The 25,055-nt window shown below is 35.3% G+C and overlaps 1 protein-coding gene across 13 annotated transcripts in view; it reads left to right on the plus strand.

The window, feature by feature from the left end:
* SOX6 (SRY-box transcription factor 6) overlaps positions 1–25,055 on the plus strand; it is a 517,338-nt gene that overhangs the window by 117,481 nt on the left and 374,802 nt on the right. For all 13 annotated transcript variants that reach the window (XM_058159020.1, XM_058158967.1, XM_058158946.1 and 10 more), the window contains one exon: positions 6,531–6,621. The gene's annotated coding sequence lies outside the window, so the exon portion shown is untranslated. The remainder of the gene's footprint in view (positions 1–6,530; positions 6,622–25,055) is intronic.

Genomic DNA, 25,055 nt, shown 5'->3' on the forward strand with positions numbered 1-25,055 from the left:
TTGACTATTGTGTGGTTTAAATTTTCACTAAATAAAAAGTGAACAGTCCATACATTCTAATATAAACATTCATAAAGATTTATTTGAAAATATTGTGATTTTTCCGATTTGTGTAATGTGTTTAGCATTACTATACTATATGCCATCAGTCTGGATGAACTTAAGGCACAGTAAAACAAAACAAAACAAAAATAATTAAAAAGATAAAAAGAACAGCAGAAAAATATAGAGAGTTATTCCATACCATTTACTAAAATAATCTATAGGGTTTACCAAAGCAGTTACTTGGAAATATATTTTGCCAGCTTTAGGAAAGTGACTTGTTAAGATGAGAAAATTATAAACATAACGTCTAATCTATTTAATGTCACATCTGAAGATTTCAGAAGCATAAGATATATTAGGATGTATACAACGTTTTGCTTATGTAAAAAATGATTAAAGGTTACTTGGCACGTTGCCAAAATAGTTCAGTATTATCAGTATAAAATAGTTCAGTATTATCTATTGAATGAACATTTGCTATAAATGTGGAAAAAACGTTTGCTTGTTATATTAAAAATCCAAAATCTCCTTTTCACTGGAGTGGAATATGATATAATGGAACATGTAAACTTGTTAGAGAGTTTTTCTGTAAAGTGCTCAGAAAGCTTTGACTATTGTGTGGTTTAAATTTTCACTAAATAAAAAGTGAACAGTCCATACATTCTAATATAAACATTCATAAAGATTTATTTGAAAATATTGTGATTTTTCCGATTTGTGTAATGTGTTTAGCATTACTATACTATATGCCATCAGTCTGGAATGAACTTAAGGCACAGTAAACAATGACATTTTCTGGATATTTGAGGCTCTAACCATTTTGTTAGGATTTTCTTCTTGGGACTAAATTGCTATATGGAATATACTGGAGTGTCTGATTGGTTCTTACTTTGCAAAAAATCTGTAAAATCCGACTTGACTTTCTGATACCCATGTGGATTATGGAAACTGGTCTTTAGTAAAAGAGAAAGATGGAATCTTCTGGCAAACCTAGAAAATACTTTGAGTGGGGACAATGTATGCATAAGTTTGTTTTGTTTTTTCATTTTATACACATTTTGTGTAGTCTTGTCTAGTTTTGTTCTGCTTTCGTATTTCTTTTTTTTTTTTGGAGTCTATATTTTAATGTTAAGAATAAAGATAAAATTTATAGAAAAAGAAAAAAAAGAGAAATCACAGAGAGTCACTGTAAATGTGACATGATCTTGGCTTAAACACTTGTAAATGGCTTTGATTTTTTTTATGAATGACTTTGTATCAAGCTTTACTAATAAGCCCTGGCTGTGGAGCTTTCTGTGTTTCTTTTCTTTTTCTTTTTGACTGAAGGATGCAGCAGAGAAAGCATTGATGAGGTGTCATATAATTTTACTAGTTGCATAACTGCTTTTAACTACTAAACTCTCTCTTGATTAAAATAACAATTGAGCCTATAATTTTTCTGAACAGCTGCTGCTACAGGGGGTCATTACCTTGGAGAGCTGGGAAATAATTGTACTCCTAATACATGAGTTATGTATTCTCATGTTTTACAGCAATGCACAAAGTTTAAAGCCTATAGTAGAATGTTATTTGAAAGCTGTCAAACCATGTTAAAAAAGACTGCATCGTCAAAGGCCCTTGTGGCCAGGATTCAACATGTAGCCTTGTCTTACTCATTATAAAATACATGTTTATAAAGTTCCACAGAGCATCCAATTCCCAATTCACTTATATCAGCAAGACTTAACTTGCTCATTAATCTAAATTCTTTTGCAACTTTAATCTACATGTTTAATTAATCATAAAATGAGGCGGTAAGTAATTTCAGCAATGTGTGGCTTGTTATCAGATGCATTTAATCACTCTTCTGTGAGCTCATTTGGAAACACCTGAAGATGTCGAGAGCAGTTTGAATAAGCATAAATTATTCTTTGTCAGTGTACTTCACCCAACTAATAAGACATTAATTTAAAAAAGGCACTGTTCATCATTTTTAGATCTTCACCAATATTTTTAGCTCAGCAGGATAACTGTAATTGTACATATGGCACAATTTACAACATAGTGCCCAACAGTAGAACAGGAAATATTATTCAATTCATTTTTCCTGTTTACATGTAATTACTTTGTATAATCTTGGGCTGAATGAAGATTAACCATAGTTATCAAATCCTAAACATTTATCTGTTCTTGGAACAAGTTCCTAGTTAATTGAAATCATAAAAGCCAGGTAATTTAACAGTTGTAGGAATAAATCTTTTCTGTATTTGCTTAGTGAAAATTTATGTATGTTATTTCTTTTTGTGTGTGTGTCCAGATATGTGGCTGAAACAGTGGGCTGTGTTTCTCTAGTCATTAAAAGGAAATCTTCCCCTTGGCTTTTTGAAATTTGGAAGGTTGTCTGAAATAGATTCGAAGCACTTGGGATGGTGATGGTGGTTGGAAGTTAAGTCATATGAAGATATGAGTTACGTTCACATAATATGGGATGTAACCTATTGCGTTCAAATAAATTCTCCTAACCTAAAAGCCAAGTTTAAAATTTCTCTTAAATTTGAGATACAAATATATGCTGCTTTTGGGGAGAGAGCTGTGCTAGTTCCCTGTCTCCTACCTGATGAGTGATTTGAATTAAATATTTGCTCAGATCTCTGGCATTTTATAATTCCAAACTGGACTTCAGATATTAGTGAAGAACTGAAAACCCCTGTAAATTCTTCTTTAGACAGCAACAATTGGGTCAGCCTTGGGAAGTTATGAAAAATTCAGAAGAGGCTATTGTAAGACTAGAGTTATTTCCACATCCTGTATTAGCTATTTGTTTATTATCTATGCTAATATTCTGAAAATAAGTATGACTCTCAGTGTCTTAGGAGTGATATTTCATAATGGTGAGCAATATAGATAACTTTGATACTTCAACTTTGATATGCGCATCTTCACTCCAAATTTTTAAGGCTCCGGTTAAGACTTCGTATAATAATAATAATAATAATAATAATAATAATAATAATAATAATAATAATAATAATAATAATAATAATAATAATAATAATAATAATAATTTAATTTGTATACCGCCCTTCTCCCGAAGGACTCAGGGCGGTGAACAGGCAGATAAAATACAAATACACACAATAATTAAAAACATCCCTTAAAAAACTAATTTAAATGCCCAAATGTCCCTTTTGTTATTTGTAAGATCATTGAAATACATTCCAGCAGTGAACTGCAGCTACCAAAAAACACTAATGCAGTCCTAGGTTGCATCAACAGGGGGATAGTTTCAAAATCATGTAAGGTGATAATACCCCATTATACTGCCCTGGTGAGACCACACTGGGAATACTGCATCCAATTTTGGTCACCATGATACAATAAATAAATAAATTATTGAGACCCTAGAAAAAACGAACGATTGAGGCAACTATGTATGCCTAGTGTAACAAAAAGGAGACCGGGGTAAAATGACAGCTGTTTTCCAGTACACAGAAGAGTCTACTCTATCTGTTCTCCAAAGCACCTGAAGGCAAGAAAAGAAGTAATGTGTGGAAGCTCATTAAAGAGAGATCCAACCTAGAGCTAAGAAGAAATTTCCTGACAGTGAGAACAGTTAATTAGTGAAACAGAGGCCCTTCAGAAGTTGTGGGTGCTCCATCACTGGAAATTTTCAAAAAGAAATTGGACAACTATTTGTCTGGAATTGTTGAATTAGAATACCTCCAAAATTCCTTCCAACCTTATTGTTCTATGTTGTATACTGTCTCTATAATGCGTTAAAGATGGTACATTGATCAAAGTATTAGAATAATCTCTGGAAGCTGTGCTACTTCTTTTTTCTTGCTGACAATAGGACTCCCTTTTGCTAAGCAGTTTGTAGCTTCCTTTTACTTTATATCTGTATAGATGGAACACTTTTTGCAATGCTGTATAATACCAACTACCAGAAGAATGTAACTATAATCTGTGGAATGATCAGAATAGAATTCTATCTGTATTTCATTTAAGACCTGTCTGATTTTTACCTCATCTCCAGCAATTCAAGAAAAATACAATTTGTTCTATTCATTTATTGTAATGAAATCCATAGTTGATATTGGACTATTTTAAATTAAATGCTGTCTTTTTAACAAAACATATCACTCTGGAAAGGGGGAATATCTGATATATCACAATCAGCAATGTATAACTTCTTCCATAACTTCAATTTTTTGCTGTTTTCCACAGTTACTTAGTCAGATAATTTTGGGGACAGAATTTGTGATTTTCTGGAGTTCTTGAAAGTACCAATTAACAATCTCTTATATTAGCATTTATACATTCTGATTGTATTCTCATTGTTTCTCAGCCTCAGGCCAGAGGAAATGAGCTAATTCTACTTTAATGTAAAGCTAAATTAACAGAATCTTGCAAGTCTGAAAGTACAAATCTCCCTCCATCACCAGCCTGAGAATTTGGGGGACGGGCTCTTCTGAGTGTCTTTCTCCATCCATCCTCCACAGATGCAGGCTGTGCCCTCCCTTATCTGACTGTTCCCTAGGTAGCATCTATTCCCCCAATTTCCCAATATCACTCTCACATACCATTACACTGATCTTATGAAAGGTTTGGAGGTGTGGGTGAGCTATCATTTCCTGGAATTTGCCTTGCCTATGAAGGTTAAAAAAAAAAGAACTAAGATGCTATAAAACACCAAAATAGGATGTAAGAGAGAATGGGGGTTATATATACAATAGGGAGGGTGATGATAAAGGTGTTGGATTAAGAAAATATTATAGAAATACGTTTTAATAAATCCTTTCAACTTTCATCCTTATTTGAAATCATCAAAACTATTTGTAAATTTTATTTATTTAAAATATACACCCACCCTTTCTCATCTTAGGCCTACAAATATGTGTATAATAAAGAACTGGTGAATAGCAGCAAAATACTTTGGCCAAAATACTTTGGCCACTTAATGAGAAGGAAGGACTCACTGGAGAAGAGCCTAATGCTGGGAACGATTGAGGGCAAAAGAAGAAGGGGACGGCAGAGAACAAGGTGGCTGGATGGAGTCACTGAAGCAGTCGGCGTGAGCTTAAATGGTCTCCAGCAGATGGTATAGGACAGGAAGGCCTGGAGGAAAGTTGTCCATGGGGTCGTGATGGGTTGGATAAAACTTTGCAACTAACAACAACAACAAATAGCAGCAGCAGAAAAATCTTGGGGAAAAATAACTCTAAAAGATCTGGCTAAAAAGAAATAATTTAAATCCCCACCTAAATTACAACAAGGAATCAATTCCAAAGACAAAAGATTTAATGAACATCAATACTGGTACCAAATTCTTTCTTTGTTATGGTAAAGCTTAGATGATGAAAGTGCTATTAACATTGAATTTAGATATTTCAGATGGATAGACTATAAATTCCACAGAGAATCAAGGATTATGGAATTGTCTATATGGGAATAAGCAGTCCAATAAAGAGTTGGATCAAAACTGTGCAGGCCTTATATACCACAGTGAGCATTCTGAATTGGGCCTCCCAACAACTTGTAACCAGGGCAAGCAGTAACTGGTACCCATTTTTAAGATAATGGTGATGTGGCATATCTTGCAAACACCACACACATGCATTGCTACATTGTGGGATTGTTACGGTTTCTGAATAATGTGGAAAAAACTACCCTATGAAAAATGCAATGGAATAATCTAATAAGTATTCTCATCCGATTCCAAGTATGGGGTCAACCTATTAAACCACATGTAGCTTCATCCCCATTACCTTCAGATTAAGTCTTTTCATGCTACAGTCAGGTCATCCTGAGAAAGAATATTTAAGGGTTCCCAAGCCATGAGAAATTGGATAGGAGACCACCTGGAAACATACTCTGGGCTTAACTTGTGCAACAGCTTAGCCTATGAAATACTTCTGACTTCTACCTGACTGGCTTTGCAAGAAAAGTTAAACTGAGCATTAGCAGTGCTGTCGTTTTGGTTTGGGGAACTGTTTATATTGGTTGTAGTTTTGTTTTTGATACGAGGACAGCCTTTTTAAATGTTACAATGTTATTTTTGTTCAAAGGTCAGATTTGTACACAGTGCAAGTGGCCCTGGAGTTATTCATATGGATTACAAACATTTGAGTGGAGTATAATTAAAATGTGAACATTACTGCTTTTAATTACATAATCTGCATGGATCTGACCTTTCTTGGATTGGTCTGTATACCTGTAAATGATTTCAGACTAGAATTAATATTGAAAGTGCTGCTCAGATTTTTGTTAGAAATAGGCAAAATTCCATATTATTTTCATGTAATCTCTAGCTGTGAAGTTCATAAACTTATTGCAGCCTTCTACCATGTGGTATTTTCCAGCTGTGCTGTACTTCAGTTCTCATCACCCTCAAAGATGTATAGTCAAAACAGAATATTGCATCTTTTAAAAATAAGTAAAACTCTTCAATAGTTTGCTGGAAGTGATGTGCCCTTAACATACTTTTCCCCCTTTGTTTTCTATAGGCCTGTTAGCTGCCGTCTTGCTATTTTCATTTCTGATGACAACTATCACGGAACACTGCTAGAGCTCAGAGTCAGCCTGTGAAAGGGCCAGGTAACTTCTACATACTTAAGTAAAATGTTTTTTCTTGCCTGCCTTTCTCCGTTTAGTGTCTTTGAATCTCAAGCTTTTTGTCTGGATGTGATGCTCAGGCAATGCAAAATAAAATTGTGCAAATTTGTAAGTTTCATTATTCAACAACATACATTTATGATGTTGAAAACATCATTGTTTGGCTCTGTGAAACTAAGATCTATTTTATTATAACAGATTTTTGAATAGATGATTCCCTGTGGTTTGAAAAGACTGTATGACTGCAGAAATTAAAAAGTGACATTAGAATTTATTGTGAAGTTATACAGGACATTCCTGCCATTGTACAGGTGTACTTTAAGTATACCCAAACTCTGATACACAGCGGATGATTACAAATAACAATACTGACTTTTGTATGAAAGTATATTTGGATAACTAACAGTGACAATAGCATTTTCTAGAAGCTAGTACATTTTTACTCCAGCTAAGTTAGCATACTCTGGAAGCAGAAATTCAATACTTCAAATTTATAAGGCTACATTACTTTGACAGGTGAGAAGATGGCTAGAATTTTACACTGGACTTCCAAGTAACAGTTTCTAAAATTCCATTTGAATCTAACTCTCCCTTCTTGTTTCCTATTAGCTGGGATTGTGACTGGAAGTTTTCCAGTCATTATTGAATAATCACAGCCACTTCCAAAAGCAACTGAGAATTACAAAAGCTGACTTAACACTAGCTTTTGTTTTATCATTTCTTCCCCAGGAGATTAACCATTGAAACCTGCTTTAGCACATATTCTGATCCTCCTACCCTTCTCAATATACACTGCCTTGTAATTTCAGTTCATAAACCCAGGAAGAGGGCTTTTCTGAATCCTACAGCTGAACTACACCTTATTTAAATTCATACTGTTGGCCCATCAAAAGATTGGTGAATTCCAGCAGAAATGGTGAAGCATTTCCATTTATCAGCTTTAACAACTTTGTTTGAAGAGAATTAACTTTCAGATCTGTGGTTGGATGCAAATTTGTATCTGCACATGGAAAAGGTCTGTTTCTTTTTGTGGAGATAACTTGAGGTTAAGCAGAAATTTCTCACTGTACTGGAGGAAGGAAAGGGAACTGTGATTTCCCTAGATTTTCCTTTTCGCCTTATGGCCTTACCACTATTTCCCCCATTTCAGAGAGAGTGCTATGCACCCCCAGTCCCATCTATTTAAGGAAGCTCAGAAAACTACACAAGGAAAGGAGGATAAAAAAACATACATATCCTTTTATAAGCAGAATTCTGCTAACTCTAAATCTGAATCCATTTATAATTTTCATACAAAATCAGTTTAAAAAATATTTTAAGAATATCTGAATTCTGTCAGGCAGAGCATATTTGCCATTATACTATATGCTCTAAAAATCTTATTGTTTAGGAATAACTCTTTTTCATCCAAGCATTATATATATATTTTATTTTTAAATGAAACTGGAAATCACGATTGCAGCAATCTAGTCCTTTTTCAAGTAATAGGTATAAGGTAATTTTTAAATGGCAAAAGTTAATGGTTTGGTAATTGTCTGGAATGATCAATATTCCTGCGTTCAATGCTCAAGGAAAAAATCTCATCTGTAATACCTTTTGGGAAATGAATTAGTAGATTGTAACAGATTTTTAAAAAAGATTTTTAAAAGTGTATTGCAATACTTGAAATGTGTGGATGTTTTAAATAAATGTTCTATGTTCAATATATGGCATTCCAAATATTCTTATAAATAGCGATGGATAATTGATTCAAATACCACATAATCCAATTATTAAACATATTTAGTTAAAGCAAATTCAATAAATATACACTCTACTTGTTGAAAGCTTTTTGTGTAGCTACGGTCCCATAGGCCGGGTTACCTATGGGACCATCTGCTGCCACTGATTGCCTCCCACCGACCCGTGCGCTCTCACAGGGAGGGACTCCTCAGGGTGCCGTCAGCCAGGCAGTGCCGACTGGCGACACCCAGGGGAAGGGCCTTTTCTGTGGGGGTTCCCACCCTCTGGAACGAACTTCCCCCAGGACTTCGCCAAGTTCCTGACCTTCGAACCTTTCGCTGCAAGCTTAAGACACATCTATTCATTTGCGCAGGACTGGACTAGAATTTTAAATTTTAAATTTGGTTTTAACGGGGTTTTATTATTTTTATCGCAATTTTTTAATATTTGGCCTTATTTAATAAGTTTTTTAATTGGTGTTTTATTTTGTATTTATATGTATGTTTTTATTAGGCTGTAAACCACCCTGAGTCCCCCGGGAGATAGGGCGGTATAAAAATGCGATTAAATAAATAAAATAAAATAAATAGCTAGTGAAAAACTAATTGCCAATTCAGTTGATCAGACTGAATATCTAATATTTGTCACAAGGTTATTTTTGTAAAAACAACAACTGGAGGACCAAATGCTGTGTATGTCATCTTGTACTCCTCAAGGAAAAGTGGTTAAAAGCTTAATAAAATAGAGACAAATTAATAACCAGGTATTATCCGATGCTTGGCACCCTTTTATAAAATAAGATTCCACAGGATGAATGATTGAGGACAACATATTTTCATGCCAGAATCACAATTAAAATTATAGCTTTTATATTTCACAATGAGGGCAAAAGATAACATGAACAACCAGCAGGATCTTTAATAACTTTCATCATAACAAAAGGACAATTAACAGAAAAAGGAAGCAATTATTAAAAAACCTCCAAAAGCATAGGAGCAAAGGAAGGATGCCTTCTACAAATCTGATGAAACTGGATTAGGAGCCTTACAATTTGTTACTGACATAACCTATCAATGAATTTTTATAGAGATAACGTGCAACTGAATAAGTAGCTTGGCCATTAATTGTCAAAAAATATAATTTGTTCAAATAAAATGTTTGAATCTTGTCTGGAATTTTAAAAAAATTCTGGTTTATCAGATTTGAGTAATATATTTTACCCTGAGAATTCCTTGTGCTATTATTGATAATTTCAGCCAAAAAGCTACTACATTGTCTTGTTTTCCATGCGCTGCCATTAATCCTATTAATTCAATTCTATGTGTTTTTAGAAAATTGTAAAAGCTTCTGGTTGCATCAAGAAACCTTTCTGTGTAATTATACTTTTAAAATTGCTTTTCAGTGATGTTCAATCACAGACTGATGTAATAATTTCATTGAGGAGGATAGGCCCAATTTTGGCCTGATGTTCTGTGTCCCATTTTTTAAATGCTGATTTGAACCTCTAGAATACTTATAATGTACTTCATTTTAACTGAAATTTTATAGGAACCATATAATATCAGTGGCTGTAGTGACCGTACAATGAACCTCAAATGCTATATCCAGCCATCCTTTGGTAGAACTTGTCTATATGATTTAGATACAGGAATGGGCAACAGTTTTCATTAGGGTGGGTGGGTGTCATGCTTTTAAAATTATTATTTTAGCTTCCAAGGACCACAGAGAGTTATTCAGTGATGTAGTGATATTATTGGGTGGATAGAGTTGAGGAAATTTCTTACTACATAGTTGTTGACTATTATTTTAATTAAAAACAAAATGATCTGCAGATGTTTTGCGGCCTGCATGTGGTTACTGGTTGTCCATTCTTGGTTCTGAATCTTGCTTTTCCAGGATTACAAATTTCAGGAAAAGTTTCATGATAAAGCACTGCATTGAGATAGAAGATTTATCTCTTTTATCCTCATTGCAAGTGGAACTAAAATGCCCTTCCACAAATAATAGAAAATGGGGAAAAAAAAGAGTTCCTGCTGGCACCAATGAATACTTTTCTTCTTAAGAAGCCTAGCCATGTGAGGGATACGTCCCGTGCGCTCTCACAGAGAGGGTCTCCTCAGGGTGCCGTCAGCGAGGCAATGTCGGCTGGCGACGCCCAGGGGAAGGGCCTTCTCTGTGGGGGCTCCCACCCTCTGGAACGATCTACCCCGGACTTCGCTGGCTGGACCTTGGACCTTCCGCAGGCTTAAAACATACTTATTTTAATTGTGCAGGACTGAGCTAGATTTTAAATTTTAAATTTTAAATTTTAAATTTTAAATTTTAAATTTTAAATTTTAAATTTTAAATTTTAAATTTTGGGTTTTAAATTGGGTTTTATTTCTATTTTTAATTGGTGTTTTATTTTGTATTTATATGTATGTTTTTATTAGGCTGTAAACCACCCTGAGTCCCCCGGGAGATAGGGCGGTATAAAAATGCGATTAAATAAATAAAATAAAATAAATAGCTAGTGAAAAACTAATTGCCAATTCAGTTTATCAGACTGAATATCTAATATTTGTCACAAGGTTATTTTTGTAAAAAAAACAACTGGAGTACCAAATGCTGTGTATGTCATCTTGTACTCCTCAAGGAAAAGTGGTTAAAAGCTTAATAAAATAGAGACAAATTAATAACCAGGTATTATCTGATGCTTGGCACCCTTTTATAAAATAAGATTCCACAGGATGAATGATTGAGGACAACATATTTTCATGCCAGAATCACAATTAAAATTATAGCTTTTATATTTCACAATGAGGGCAAAAGATAACATGAACAACCAGCAGGATCTTTAATAACTTTCATCATAACAAAAGAACAATTAACAGAAAAAGGAAGCAATTATTAAAAAACCTCCAAAAGCATAGGAGCAAAGGAAGGATGCCTTCTACAAATCTGATGAAACTGGATTAGGAGCCTTACAAATTGTTACTGACATAACCTATCAATGAATTTTTATAGAGATAACGTGCAGCTGAATAAGTAGCTTGGCCATTAATTGTCAAAAAATATAATTTGTTCAAATAAAATGTTTGAATCTTGTCTGGAATTTTAAAAAAATTCTGGTTTATCAGATTTGAGTAATATATTTTACCCTGAGAATTCCTTGTGCTATTATTGATAATTTCAGCCAAAAAGCTACTACATTGTCTTGTTTTCCATGCGCTGCCATTAATCCTATTAATTCAATTCTATGTGTTTTTAGAAAATTGTAAAAGCTTCTGGTTGCATCAAGAAACCTTTCTGTGTAATTATACTTTTAAAATTGCTTTTCAGTGATGTTCAATCACAGACTGATGTAATAATTTCATTGAGGAGGATAGGCCCAATTTTGGCCTGATGTTCTGTGTCCCATTTTTTAAATGCTGATTTGAACCTCTAGAATACTTATAATGTACTTCATTTTAACTGAAATTTTATAGGAACCATATAATATCAGTGGCTGTAGTGACCGTACAATGAACCTCAAATGCTATATCCAGCCATCCTTTGGTAGAACTTGTCTATATGATTTAGATACAGGAATGGGCAACAGTTTTCATTAGGGTGGGTGGGTGTCATGCTTTTAAAATTATTATTTTAGCTTCCAAGGACCACAGAGAGTTATTCAGTGATGTAGGGATATTATTGGGTGGATAGAGTTGAGGAAATTTCTTACTACATAGTTGTTGACTATTATTTTAATTAAAAACAAAATGATCTGCAGATGTTTTGCGGCCTGCATGTGGTTACTGGTTGTCCATTCTTGGTTCTGAATCTTGCTTTTCCAGGATTACAAATTTCAGGAAAAGTTTCATGGACAGAGAAGGCTTCCTGCCGCAGAAGTGTTGTGTTCTGCATTTGGACAACAATGAGGATAATAACAGGGCATTTGTGGGGGTGAAACTAATGTTCTCATTGCTAATCTTCCTTCTCAGGCGCATAGAATATAACTTGTTTAGAATGGCTGCCTCCAATAATAAGAGGAGAGTTTAAGAAGTCAGAAGACAAGATTGTGGGCCAAATGACATGTTATGTTTAATGAGTAGCATTTAGTTCTACTTTAAGTTACAGATGTATGGGTATTCCTTTACTGATAAAGCACTGCATTGAGATAGAAGATTTATCTCTTTTATCCTCATTGCAAGTGGAACTAAAATGCCCTTCTACAAATAATAGAAAATGGGAAAAAAAAAGAGTTCCTACTGGCACCAATGAATACTTTTCTTCTTAAGAAGCCTAGCCATGTGAGGGATACAGTCCAATTAGATTATATAGTATAGAAGGAAAGTTTTTGTTTTCTTTCCTCTTTCATACTGTATTTCCAAAAAAGATTGCCATCATTTGCATATTTAACTGCATGCTGTGTATACTGTGTATTTTGGCTCATGAAATAAATTCATGACTGGAAAAAAAGTGATGTGGCCAGGGTTCACACATCATATTAAGCAATAACCAAACAAACCATATTATAATATGATATGTAATCTCAGCCATAGGATACAAGGATGTCATACTGAGGCAGGGAATATGAGGCAAAAGGAGGAAGAAGATAAACTGTTCCATATTTTGTCATAGTAATCCTGATTTGGGAAAGAGAGAATTAATTTTGAGATATTGATGGTTATTATGAGCTTTCCAAAAACTTTTTGAATGATGATAGACTTATAGTAGACCTATCTCCTTCATTTCCATCTACTAGAATATTTTTATCCCCTTTTATTCAGGTTTGAGATTATCAATATTAAACAACGGCATAAGTTTTCCATTCCTGAAATTCTTCCTTTTCAAAAAACTTACCATAAGTTGGTTCTTGGTTCAGGTTGGTTAGATTCCTGAACTAGAATATCTTCTTAGGGATTGCAAATATATTATTGAATAGTGCATTATAGACCTTCAAAATCCTGGCTTCAACTTCTGAAATGAATTTTGTAGAAAATAGCAAAAGTTACTATTGTTGTGTTGGAATCTGGTTCAGAAAGTATAGGAAAGAGATTGGAGAAGTTAGAGATCAAGCAAAGAAGGGATTGAGATAAACTTTTAGTAAATAACTAAATTTATTGAAATAACTATGAAAAGCACTGAAATCTGTTCACATACACAGCAAATCACATGTACGGTACATATGACATTTCTATTCAAACAGTATTTAGATCTGTATAAAAATACCTGTAAGTAGACTACATAGGTTTACTTAGAATAGTGGTTTGAGCTTACTGTATTTTGTAGGATTGATTGATTAGTTAACATTATACTAGTAGTGGGTAAATAGATAATGAAAAGTGCTGACATATGTACATTGTGTAGGTTTAAGTGTACAGGTTTTTGTCTCCTCAAGTGGTTAAAATTCCTTTTGTATGGATCTTAAGCAATGATCACAGTATAAATGATCACAGCTTTAGGATCCCTGTTCTTCGCTACCCTCTGGACATCAGATGCTATGCTCTGTTGCATTTCCCCTGAGAGAATGGAAGAATACATGTGCAGGCAAATAATAAGCAGGTGTAAGATAACAATGCATAACATTTGTTTTGAGTATGTATGAGCTGACATGATCCTCCTTCAAATTTCACTGTGGGTTTGCTAGCCTGAGGGCCAGACTGAAAGCTGAAGCTGACTATTTCTGGCAGGCTAATGTATGATTGTAGTAGAGATGATGTGAGTCTTGTCACCTTGGCAGCAGGCCAAGCCCATTTTTACTCAGAAGAGTCTATAAAGACTTAAGAGTTTTCATACACTCCAAGCCTTGCCTATTGTGTCCTGTTGATTAACATTTGGCATTCATTCTATAACCCCCTACTGGGGAGTTTTGCACCTAAGATGAATTTCAGTATTATACCCATCATTTTTTGCCACCATTGTGGGATAGAATATTGACCTAAATAAATAATTAGAACCTGAAGCTCATCAGGAGCAAAGTGTATCCTTGCCTAATAATTCTCTTTTGCCATGGTCTTGTTGAAAGGATCTGGCTATCCGATGCACATGCAGGTTAGAATGCCAAAAGTCTCTGCTAGAGTTGATGGGCTAACTCTTAACTTGCATAAAATGGAGTACGTGTTAAGAGCCAGGCAAAGGGGATTTCGTATAAGCCAAATGCTTAGAAAGATAAAGCCTTGGCATGTGGCCAACATCCAATTTAAATCAAACTAAGCCCACAATAGAGGCGCTTTCCTCCTTCCTCTTCTCTCCATCACAATTCGTAGCATCCTGCTAGAAGTTTATGTTGCCTTGACTATTTGCCAAGATACTGCTGGAAAAGTTTTCCTTCAAGTAAAGAGAACTGTCAAAGAGACAACTAATTAATCCCTGCCCCTTTATAGCTGTGTAATGCAATGCATAACTAAAAGTCCTGTTAAATTAATTAATGATTTCAATTATGAACTTTTCCCCAAAATGTTATGATTCATATCAGGCTGATGATGCAGTGACCTGAGAGTGTGAAATTTGAGCTGTGTGCTGAATTGCCCGTTAATTGATTCACAAATTATTTAAAGTTTGTTGCACCCAAGGGAGTGTTGATATCCATGGCAGCAAAAGGTACAACTCTTACTCTGTTTCAAGACTGACAAGCTAACAAGCAAGAAACCAGAGCTGCTAACAATGAGATTGACACTTGCAAATCTCTTGCCATTGTGATAGTTGAAAAATTACTAAAGATCATGCCTCAGCAATATAACAAAGTTTAAAGAGAGGAGGTTAATGCTAACAAGAATATCACACACTTCTTTTCACAGTTCTGGGTTGTTGTTGTTTTTTAGACTTTTCTCCGTTATCATTGTACTCGATTCTAATATCTGTTTGCTTTGCAGTAAGACTTATTCATTGCTAAATAGAATGAAGGTCAATTTTCCCTTAATGGAATGAAGGTCAATAACTGCAATTGCCATTATGAACTACTGCTCTTTGGATTTTAAATAAATATGGTAGCTTATTTACCTAAATGTAGAATGGTCAAATATATTTTGTCTTTATGTCCAAATGAGCATAGGATTTGCTGCTTTCTACAATAGAGTGAGTATAAGTACTATTGTTCCATGTCATTGCATCCAATTTTAATATTTTAATCCATAACATGGATAACAAAAGCTTGAAGCATACACAACATAAAAGAGATACAGGTATTAAAGTGTATTGGAGCACTGTTAATATTTTATGATGCTTTATTAATTTTTTATTAACACTATTACAATGCACGTGAGTTGACTTTAATGTTGTATAATCTGACCATTAGTTGAAATCTCTTTGTGACTTTCATTGAAGTGGAAGAAAGCATTGAACAAACAAATTCACGAGGCTACATTGGTACAATGTTTTGGCTATTGGAAAGGAAATAATAGAATTGTTATTATTGCACATATTCATGGTTAGATCTAAGTTTTATCTCATGGTTTTAGGCTTTTAATCTATGAATTGAGAATTGAGAACAATGATCTGGATGTAAGAGGCAAACATAAAAGGCCTTATTCCTATCTTTTTATTTCTCTTTAGAACGTTGGGTCATCAATGAGTTGTAGTGGCGCAGTGGTTAGAGTGCAGTACCGCAGGCTACTTCTCCTGACTGCAGATGCCTGCAATTTGGCAGTTCAAATCTCACCAGGCTTAAGGTTGACTCAGCCTTCCATCCTTCTGAGGTCAATAAAATGAGAACCCAGATGGTTGGGGGTAATATGCTGACTCTGTAAACTGCTTAGAGAGGGCTGTAAAGCATTGTAAAGCAGTATATAAATCGAAGTGCTAGTGGTATTGCTATCTTTCCCTGTATGTTTTGTCTTAGCACCTTTATGCAAGCAAGTCCTTTTCTATGACATCTGCAGCCTTAATACATGGCCTATTGCAGGATGCATGCTTCCCTCTTCCCTTCCCGCTTCCCTTCCCTTCCCTTTCCTTGATTTAGATGCTTGGCAACAGGTTCATTTTTATGAACTTTGCTGTGACCCAAGGTCATGTGATCCCCCTTTCACAACCGTCTGACAAGCAAAGTCAATGAGGAAGCCCGATTCACTTAACATCTGGGTTACTAATCAACTGCACTGATTCACTTAACAACTGAGGCAAGAAAGATGGTAAAATGGAACAAAACTCACGTTTAGTCTCACTTTGCAACAGAATTTTTGGACTGAATTGTGCTTATACTTCGAAGATTAGAATAGAATAGAATAGAATAGGATTAGATTTTTTATTGGCCAATTGTGATTGGACACACAAGGAATTTGTCTTGGTGCATATGCTCTCAGTGTACATAAAAGAAAAGATATCTTAATCAAGGTACAACACAATACTTAATGATAGTCATAGGGTACAAATTTAACACTTAATGATACAACACTTAATGATAGTCATACATTACAATTAAGCAATCAGGAAACAATCAATATCAATATCAATCATAAGGATACAAGCAACAAAGCTAAAGTCATAAGTGGAAGGAGATGGGTGATGGGAACGATGAGAAGATTAATAGTAGTGCAGATTTAGTAAATAGTTTGACAGTGTTGAGGGAATTATTTGTTTAGCAGTGCCTATAGAGTCGTTTTGAGGGTATGAGTTGAAACAGTTTATGTCCAGGATGTGAGGGATCTGTAAATATTTTCACAGCCCTCTTTTTGATTCATGCAGTATACAGGTCCTCAATGGAAGGCAGGTTGGTAGCAATTGTTATGAACTACCTGTAATTCCTAAGGATAAAGTTACCTGAGTGTTTGGATTTTCCATCCTTTATCGATAGTGCTCATCCTAAATATTTATGGGGGATGGTCAATCAGCTAATCAATGGATTGAGTTGTTGCTACTAAGGGAGAGGGGGAAAAAGGTTAAAATGTTGTCCTATGCAGAAGTTAGAGCCCGACCATAGGGTTATGCAAGAAAATAACATTTAAATGAGGGTCTGCTTTTAGAAAGCCTACAGTTTGAATGCCAACTGTCTGGTAACTGTTTTTCTAAAATTAAGGAGCCTATAATCTCAGCACCATTAACAAGTGCTGTCATTCAGATACACAGTGTCTGGCTGATTTAAATAAAATGAAATGAAGATAGTTGTTTCTGGTCCCTTGGCTTCACTCATTGCCATAAACATATGCTCTGCGTCCCGCTTCTTTCCATCTTATTTATGACTTTAATTTGTTGTGTGGGCTGCGCTAGAAATTAAATTTAATACAATTCTCCAAGGGACCCTGTCATATAATAACATGGTAATTTCTGTGTATCCTTTTGAAAAATGAGGAAATTAATTCTTCCTGACATGTTCTAATTATTCCAGTGTGAACGGAAAATCCGTTTTTCCCAACCCCTGAAGTGTAGGCGAATGGCTGCTGTTCAAAGCCGAGGTGCTAATGCTGACCAGCAGTGCGTTTAATTTGAAACATGAGCAGACACCTTTCAACACACCTTTGTAATGTTAGAGTACTTTACAGAAATTAATTCACTACTTATTTCGCAGCTTAGCCTGGGGGGCGGGTGGGTGGGTGTTACGGTTTTTATTCATCAATTCTATAGTCCTGTTAGCACAATGTTTCTCACTTCCTGAACTTAGATTGGCAACATATAGATAAATAAGGGAAAAGTGAAGCATCTTCGAAACAGAATAAGCAGATATTTCAGCATTGTTAGAGCCTGCAAGTGCCTACCTATTACGAAGAGGCAAAGCTACAGGGTCTTGAATGTGTAACAAACTAAAGAGCAGACAATATCTAACCATTGGAGAAGATATTACTAGAAAGGCATGCGCTTAGTGTTCTTAATGAGCTTTAATAACCAGTGCAACAGATAAATTTGGGGAAATTAAAAGCTACAGTAACAAAGCACAATCAGTTCCAGTCTATTAAAAAAAACCCAAAACCTTATATTGGTATAGTCTGAGTATGGTTATTATAGTTGAGGCATTTTTAAAATATATATAATTTAGGTACAAATTAGATCTACAAGGATAAATGTTAGAGCTTATAGTAGTGAACTATCTTCATGCCCATGGTTTTTAAATCATTACAAAAATGTAATATAGTAGTTGAAGCTTTCTCTGACTATTAGTTTCTATACTCAGCTGTTTCATGTGCAATTAATATGAACTGATTCCTAGTTCAAGAGAACTTTCTTCATCTTTACATCATGTTCTTTCAATAAATGGTAAACATTTCTAATCCAGTTCTAATCCAAATTTAATTCTAATCCAAAACTGCTGTCTCTTCAATCAGTCTTTGAACCTGGTCTGAAGTATTTGCCTCTCTTTAAAGGTAAAGGTTCCCCTCGCACATACTAGTCATTCCTGACTCTAGGGGGCGGTGCTCATCTCCGTTTCAAAGCCAAAGAGCCAGCACTGTCTGAAGACGTCTCCGTGGTCATGTGGCCAACATGACTCAACGCCAAAGGCATACAGAACACTGTTACCTTCTCACCAAAGGTGGTCCCTATTTTTCTACTTGCATTTTTTACGTGCTTTCATACTGCTAGGTTGGCAGAAGCTGGGACAAGTAATGGGAGCTCACCCCGTTACGCGGCACTAGGGATTTGAACCGCTGAACTGATGACCTTTCGATCGACAAGCTCAGCATCTTACCCACTAAGCCACTGCGTCCCATTTGCCTCTCTTTACCACTCTCCGAAATGCCTTCCTTGTCATTCAAGCTTGAGCATCTATTTCCAAACCTTTTCTCTTTCTGATTTAGAGGATTTTGTTCCATATATCTTCAAATTGCAATAATTCTTATCCTAAGAAACAGTGTAATACATTGACTACAGTAATTTTTCATGGAGCTCATCATTTATGTAGGCCTTCAAGAAAGAGACCATGGTTTTGACTGTCTCTATGAATACATATTCATTCATATAATAGATCATATAGCAGATGTAATTGCAGGAAATCTTCATATCCTCTTTAGAAGCATTTACATATTTCATTGTGATTGACCTTGTTGCATCTTTGCAGTAAAAACAAATCACTTGAATATTATTAAGCTAGTCCTTGATCAGCATGAACTATTTTGGGTAGGCTACAACTGGATCGGAGGTGATATTCAGCAGGTTCTGACCAGTTTTGGAGAACTGGTAGTGGAAATTTTGAGTAGTTCAGAGAACTGGTAAATACCATCTCTGACTGGCCCTACCCCTATCTATTCTCTGCCTCCTGAGTCTCAACTGATTGGGAGGAAATGGGGATTTTGCAGTAACCTTTCCCTGGAGTGGGGAGGAAATGGAGATTTTACAGTATCCTTCCCCTGCCACGCCCACCAAACCACACTCACCAAGCCACGCCCACAGGATTGGTAGTAAAAAAATTTGAATCCCGCCACTGAACTGGATACCATGGCATAGACAGATGTCATGTTTTCTCTGATATATCAAATGTTATCATAAAATGTATGTCATGAATGGATCAGAATCAATTAGATATTAGGTAAGGCTCTATTAGGTATTAGGGCTTTAAGCATTAAGGCAGGGGTGGGTTCTACTTACCTGTTCTGCAATGGGGCTGCACACGTGCACTTCTGCGCAAGCGCAGAAGCTTCCTGATGACGTCCGGGTCAGTGGGCGGAGCCTCCTGCCAGTTTTACTACCGGTTCTTGTGAACTGGTCCGAACCGGGGGCGACTCACCACAGCATTAAGGTCATGACTGATAAAATAGAGGAAATATTTTCTCCATTGTCTCTCCTGTGCTCTAGAACTGCAAGGCTCATGCACGATATAAATCTAATAAGACCTATTTTTCTTGGCTTCCTTCATCCTTCAGTATATCTACATTACTGCTTGATCTAGCCTGCAAATCTAGGCTAAGATTTGTTCTTTAGAAATTTGAGCATATATATAATAGAGTTCTTTATAGTAATTGAGGAAATGCTCCACAGTAAGGGCTATGTTGAAGAAGAGAAAGAGGCTTCAGACTAAGAAAAGAGAAAGGAAAATGTAAATAAATGTACATACAAATATTGCAAATCTCCAGTTCTTAAATATTTTTCTTTCTTCCCACATTAGAACAACAATGAGCCATAAAAAAACCAAGAAATTGGAAAACAAACACTACACCATTCAAAGGGTTGTCCAACATCAGCCTTCATTCCCATAGGGGCATTACAGTTGACTAGTTTTTGTTGTCATGGCATATCAGTGGGCAAACAAACTTAATTTGCCTGGATTGACAAACTATTTTAATAATTAAAAAACTGAAAAGGAAAAAAGAAACTAAACAGTTTTTTTAAAAAAAGATAAGTGTATCACAGAAAAACGTACTTGCTTCTAATTTTTGCTTTTGGATCGATGCATTCCTGATGATCACAGAGGTATGATCTCTGAGATGTTTCTGTGGTTTCTGAAATGGACAAACAGGCATAGATCTCTCTTACAAACTAGGAAAATGTGGACTGCATGTTTTAGTCTGTATCTCAACTTGTGGAAGGGATGGACTCTAGCTTTTTAAAAATATTCTTCAACATTGTGATAAACAATTAACAATGGCAGTGCTAATCAAAAGTGGTAAGGTTCTGGGAAAAATGATTTATCTGAAAACAATGATGATATAAAAAAAAACCCACTGTATTTGAGGTGCTTTATCTACATTTTTCTGCAAACACCCTGGCAAAATTCCTTGCACTGGTTGGGATTATACCACATGATGAGTGGAAAAACAGTTGTATAAAAGACCTGAGTAATTCTATACAATTTGTGAAGAACATTTCCTTAGAGAATAAAAGGAGAACAAAGACTGGGTATTTATGTCAAAAGGAACTTTTCCAGAACTAAGTAATATGGGCAAATGAAATGGGGGGTCCCTTCCCCCAGAGTTGAAATGAGGTAACGTCTTTAGTAGATACAAGAGAAGTCCTTTGTCACTTCTGACTTAATTATTTTAGGTTCATTATAGTTTATTCTGTGACAAACATTCAGAGCCCGAATAATCAATAAACTCCTTTATTTCTTGATCTCTTCAAGCATAGAAGTGAGATTATTGAGTGGGAGAGAAGGTCACCTTGTTCATGGCCATTTTTTCTGCGTTGTGCACTAAAAGAATAAAGGAAACCTAGCTTCTACACAATTTCCCTAAACTGCCTTGAATGATTCTTTTAAAATGATTTCCATGCATCTTGAGTTTCTTACTGTCTGTTTTGCTTAATTTTCTATCTGCTACATTAATCTTAAAGATGTCGAGCTTTATTTTCTCTGAGCCTGTTATCACAAGGATACAGCAGTGTAGTTGCATAAGAATGGAAAAGCCAGGGTGTTGAAAACACTGAAAACACTTTGTACTTTGTACGGAATGAAACCCTTGTAGACCTTTTGATTTTGATTCATTTTAGTGATCTCTAAGCCAGAGGTCCCCAACCTTGGCAACTTTAAGCCTGGTGGACTTCAACTCCCAGAATTCCTGCTGGCTGGGGTATTCTGGGAGTTGAAGTCCTCCAGGCTTAAAGTTGCCAAGGTTGGAGACCCCTGCTCTAAGCTACAAACACAATCTGTTTGCAAACACATTTTTCTTTTAATGTATTTCGGTCCTCCTCATGGACCGAATAAGTAATTTTATTTATTTATTTAGATAACATCAACAATAGAGCTTGAAATGAAGGATAGATGGTATGTCTTCAGTTTTGATTTAAGTTCCCTCAACAGGCATTTTTTTAAACAAAGTATTTCCAACACAGTACTTCTCTAGTAATTGTGGATTGCTGCTCCTCAGCATCCTTACCTTCCTAGAATTCTAGAGGATTATCCCTGGTAAAAATGGGTTTTTTAAATTTTTTATTGCATTTCTTAGATTTAGATCTTCCAATTAATCTACAGCAGGGGTGTCAAACTGGCGGGCCCGTGGGCCGGATGCATTACCCACCCCAGCTCCGCAAAGGGAAAAAACATCACATCCTGTGATGGCAACATGACATGGCGAGTTTGACGCCCATGATCTACAGGAAAGTATCAAAGCTTAATGATGTACCAATCAGCTTTAGGCCAGGCATATGTTTCTCCAAAAGCAATCCTGTGTGTGTATGTGAATGCATTTTTGGATATTTTGGATCAGACCTGTAGTTCAGAAGGAACCAACTTCAGTCATTCTCTCACCAATTTAGGGCTTATCTGATCATGTGTTCAGTTCACATAAAGCAGATATTACTGTACAAACTGGTTATAAATCTCTATTGTCTTGATAAGTGATGGCTTGCAATAGCATAATGCCATTGAATTTCTATTACCTTTACAGTAAGATTTTGTGGATACATTGCAATTCAAGTTCTTTATCTAGGATCTTTTTTTTTCTTTTTAATGTATACACAGAAGTTCTCCCATTCATGACTCAGATGAGAAAGCTGGGTTGAGAAAATGACATTGTTCTCTCTGATCAGTACATGCATCAAGCTGTCCTATCTATAGAAAATAATAATGAAATCTTTGTGTGAAGTTTGTGTTTTACAACAGTTTCCAAAGATGTAAATGTACAGATTTTCCCATATAGGCAAACAGTGCAGTATCTGCTTTATTATGAAAATAGCTGCTTTATTATGAAAATAGCTTTACAAAAGACTTTGTGACTAATTGTTCAGGAAAGATTTGCCAAAGTATAGAAAGACTATGCACATCTAATTATGTTAAAGTATTTACTGCCTCCAGAAATGCAAGTGAAGTCTACATCAAATCTTGTACCATGGAATGTAAAATATCGGCCCATTGTCAAATAAATGATTATTAGGTATTCAAACCCCTTATTGTAATTTAGCAATGGATGCTTGACTTTTAGAAAACAAATCGTTGCAAAACTACTAGATGGGTTACATGATCAAGAACAATAATCTGAAAACATTTCTGTTTCAGCTTAATGCAGCTTTTGTTACATTGAATAAAATTTTGAGGAGACACGGCTTTTAATACATGTTCTGCCAATGGGATTGTTTTCAAAACACCTTTGAACACTACAAGTTAACAGCATGTTAGCAACTAACTCAAACATTATTTCAGTATCATTCATAAATGACTTAGAATCCTTTGATTTAAAAAGAGAAAATCCCTCAAATCCTACTTTTGGTCAAAGCATAAGACCATAATTAATTTGGCATGTGCTTTTGAATTAAGAACACAATGTTCTGAGCTTTTCTTAAAAAGCTTTTTTTTTGTTCAAAACAGTGGAGAAATACTTTTAAGCAGCATTATTAACTAGGTGGAGCTTGTAAGATTTGTTACAAATGAAGGATGTTAATTAAATATTGTTGTTTCTTGCTGTCAATCAAAAGAGGTTACGTTTTATTTATATTCTGAAAGGAAAAACAGTTAGTGAAACAGGTAAAATATATATACAAGAGCTGCCAGGAATAAGAGAGTTTGGCATAGTATGAATTTAGTCATTTAATTTGTGGGGAGGGAAGTACAGGTAGGAATAAATTGCTTGCAATGCAGCTGCTATTTTCTGATACTTGGAGAAGATACTCTTTGAAATGTCCACATGATTGACAGCATCTTCTTTAGCCCAAATTGCTGATATGTGAGGCCAATTTCCACAATTAGTTGAGGTGCTAGGTATCAAGCTCATCACTTGGTAAACTTTGCCTGGCATCATTTCCAAGGATGAGGCAATTACTGTGATTAAGTCGGCATATGCTCAGGGTCAGCAGCTGTGGATGCAGCCCATAGCAGAAAGCAAAAGGAAAGATGACAGCCAAATAAATAAGGAAACAACAGTGTTGTCAAATGGATACATGCTTCTAAACGGAGTGGTATATCCGAAGAACAGGGGAGCCTAGCATTGGATTTTATTGATTGTCATTCTTGTTAATTGCCATTATATTGCATCAGCACTAGATGGATGGTGTATACGTTAAACAATAAAATCAAATCTTTATTATGGTCACAGACAAGCCTATACATTAAACAAATGAAATATAAAAATATTATTGCAAGGCCATTTAATTTACTATATTAAAAAAATAAATAAATGAAGATGTGCCCACTTGAAAGGAAGCCAATTAAAGTAACACTTTTCTAGCATGTCTTCTCAGATGTGTTAAACTGGGTTTGAGATTATTGTAAAAAAGAAATGTTATAGGAACACTTCTAACAAGTAAAATTTTAAATAGGGTAGGATCCAGTTCTGTTTTGCACAAGCTGTCATCATGAGGAACCACTTCTTTGAAAGGATTCCCGCTTGAAAACCCTCCTCTCCAAAATTATCAGGTTGGGGAAAACCTTTAATTTTCTTACTGATTTTTACTCCTTTAGCATTCACGAGAAAAAGAACAGATTCTAAAAGAAAAATTAAAAAGGAGTAATTAAAAAAAACATATTGTAATATGTAGAGAGCACAGGTCAGCTTTTGAATGTAATGTTAAGCTTTGACTACATAATATAATATTGATCTGAATTTTCATTTCATCTTTAAAGAGTAGTTGGGAGTAGTTGGGAGTGAACACATGTACTCAATCTAGGACTCAATCTGGATTTATGCTGTCCTTCTTTCATTCTTTGCTTGGTAAATCCATAGTTTTGATTTTGGCTGACCATGAGAGCTTACGTCTTTTCTTCCAACTCACCAATTGGAAAGTGGAAAGAGAGTAATTCAATCATTGACCTGGTAGCTATACTACCTTACTGATAGAGAAAAAGATTTCCCTCATTTCACTCAGCATAAAAAATAACAGTATCAACAGCACTTAGACTTATATACTGCTTCACAGTGCTTTACAGCCCTTTCTAAGTGATATAC

The sequence above is a fragment of the Ahaetulla prasina genome, chromosome 1 (genome assembly GCF_028640845.1).
Source record: "Ahaetulla prasina isolate Xishuangbanna chromosome 1, ASM2864084v1, whole genome shotgun sequence".
Taxonomy (NCBI): Eukaryota; Metazoa; Chordata; class Lepidosauria; order Squamata; family Colubridae; genus Ahaetulla; species Ahaetulla prasina.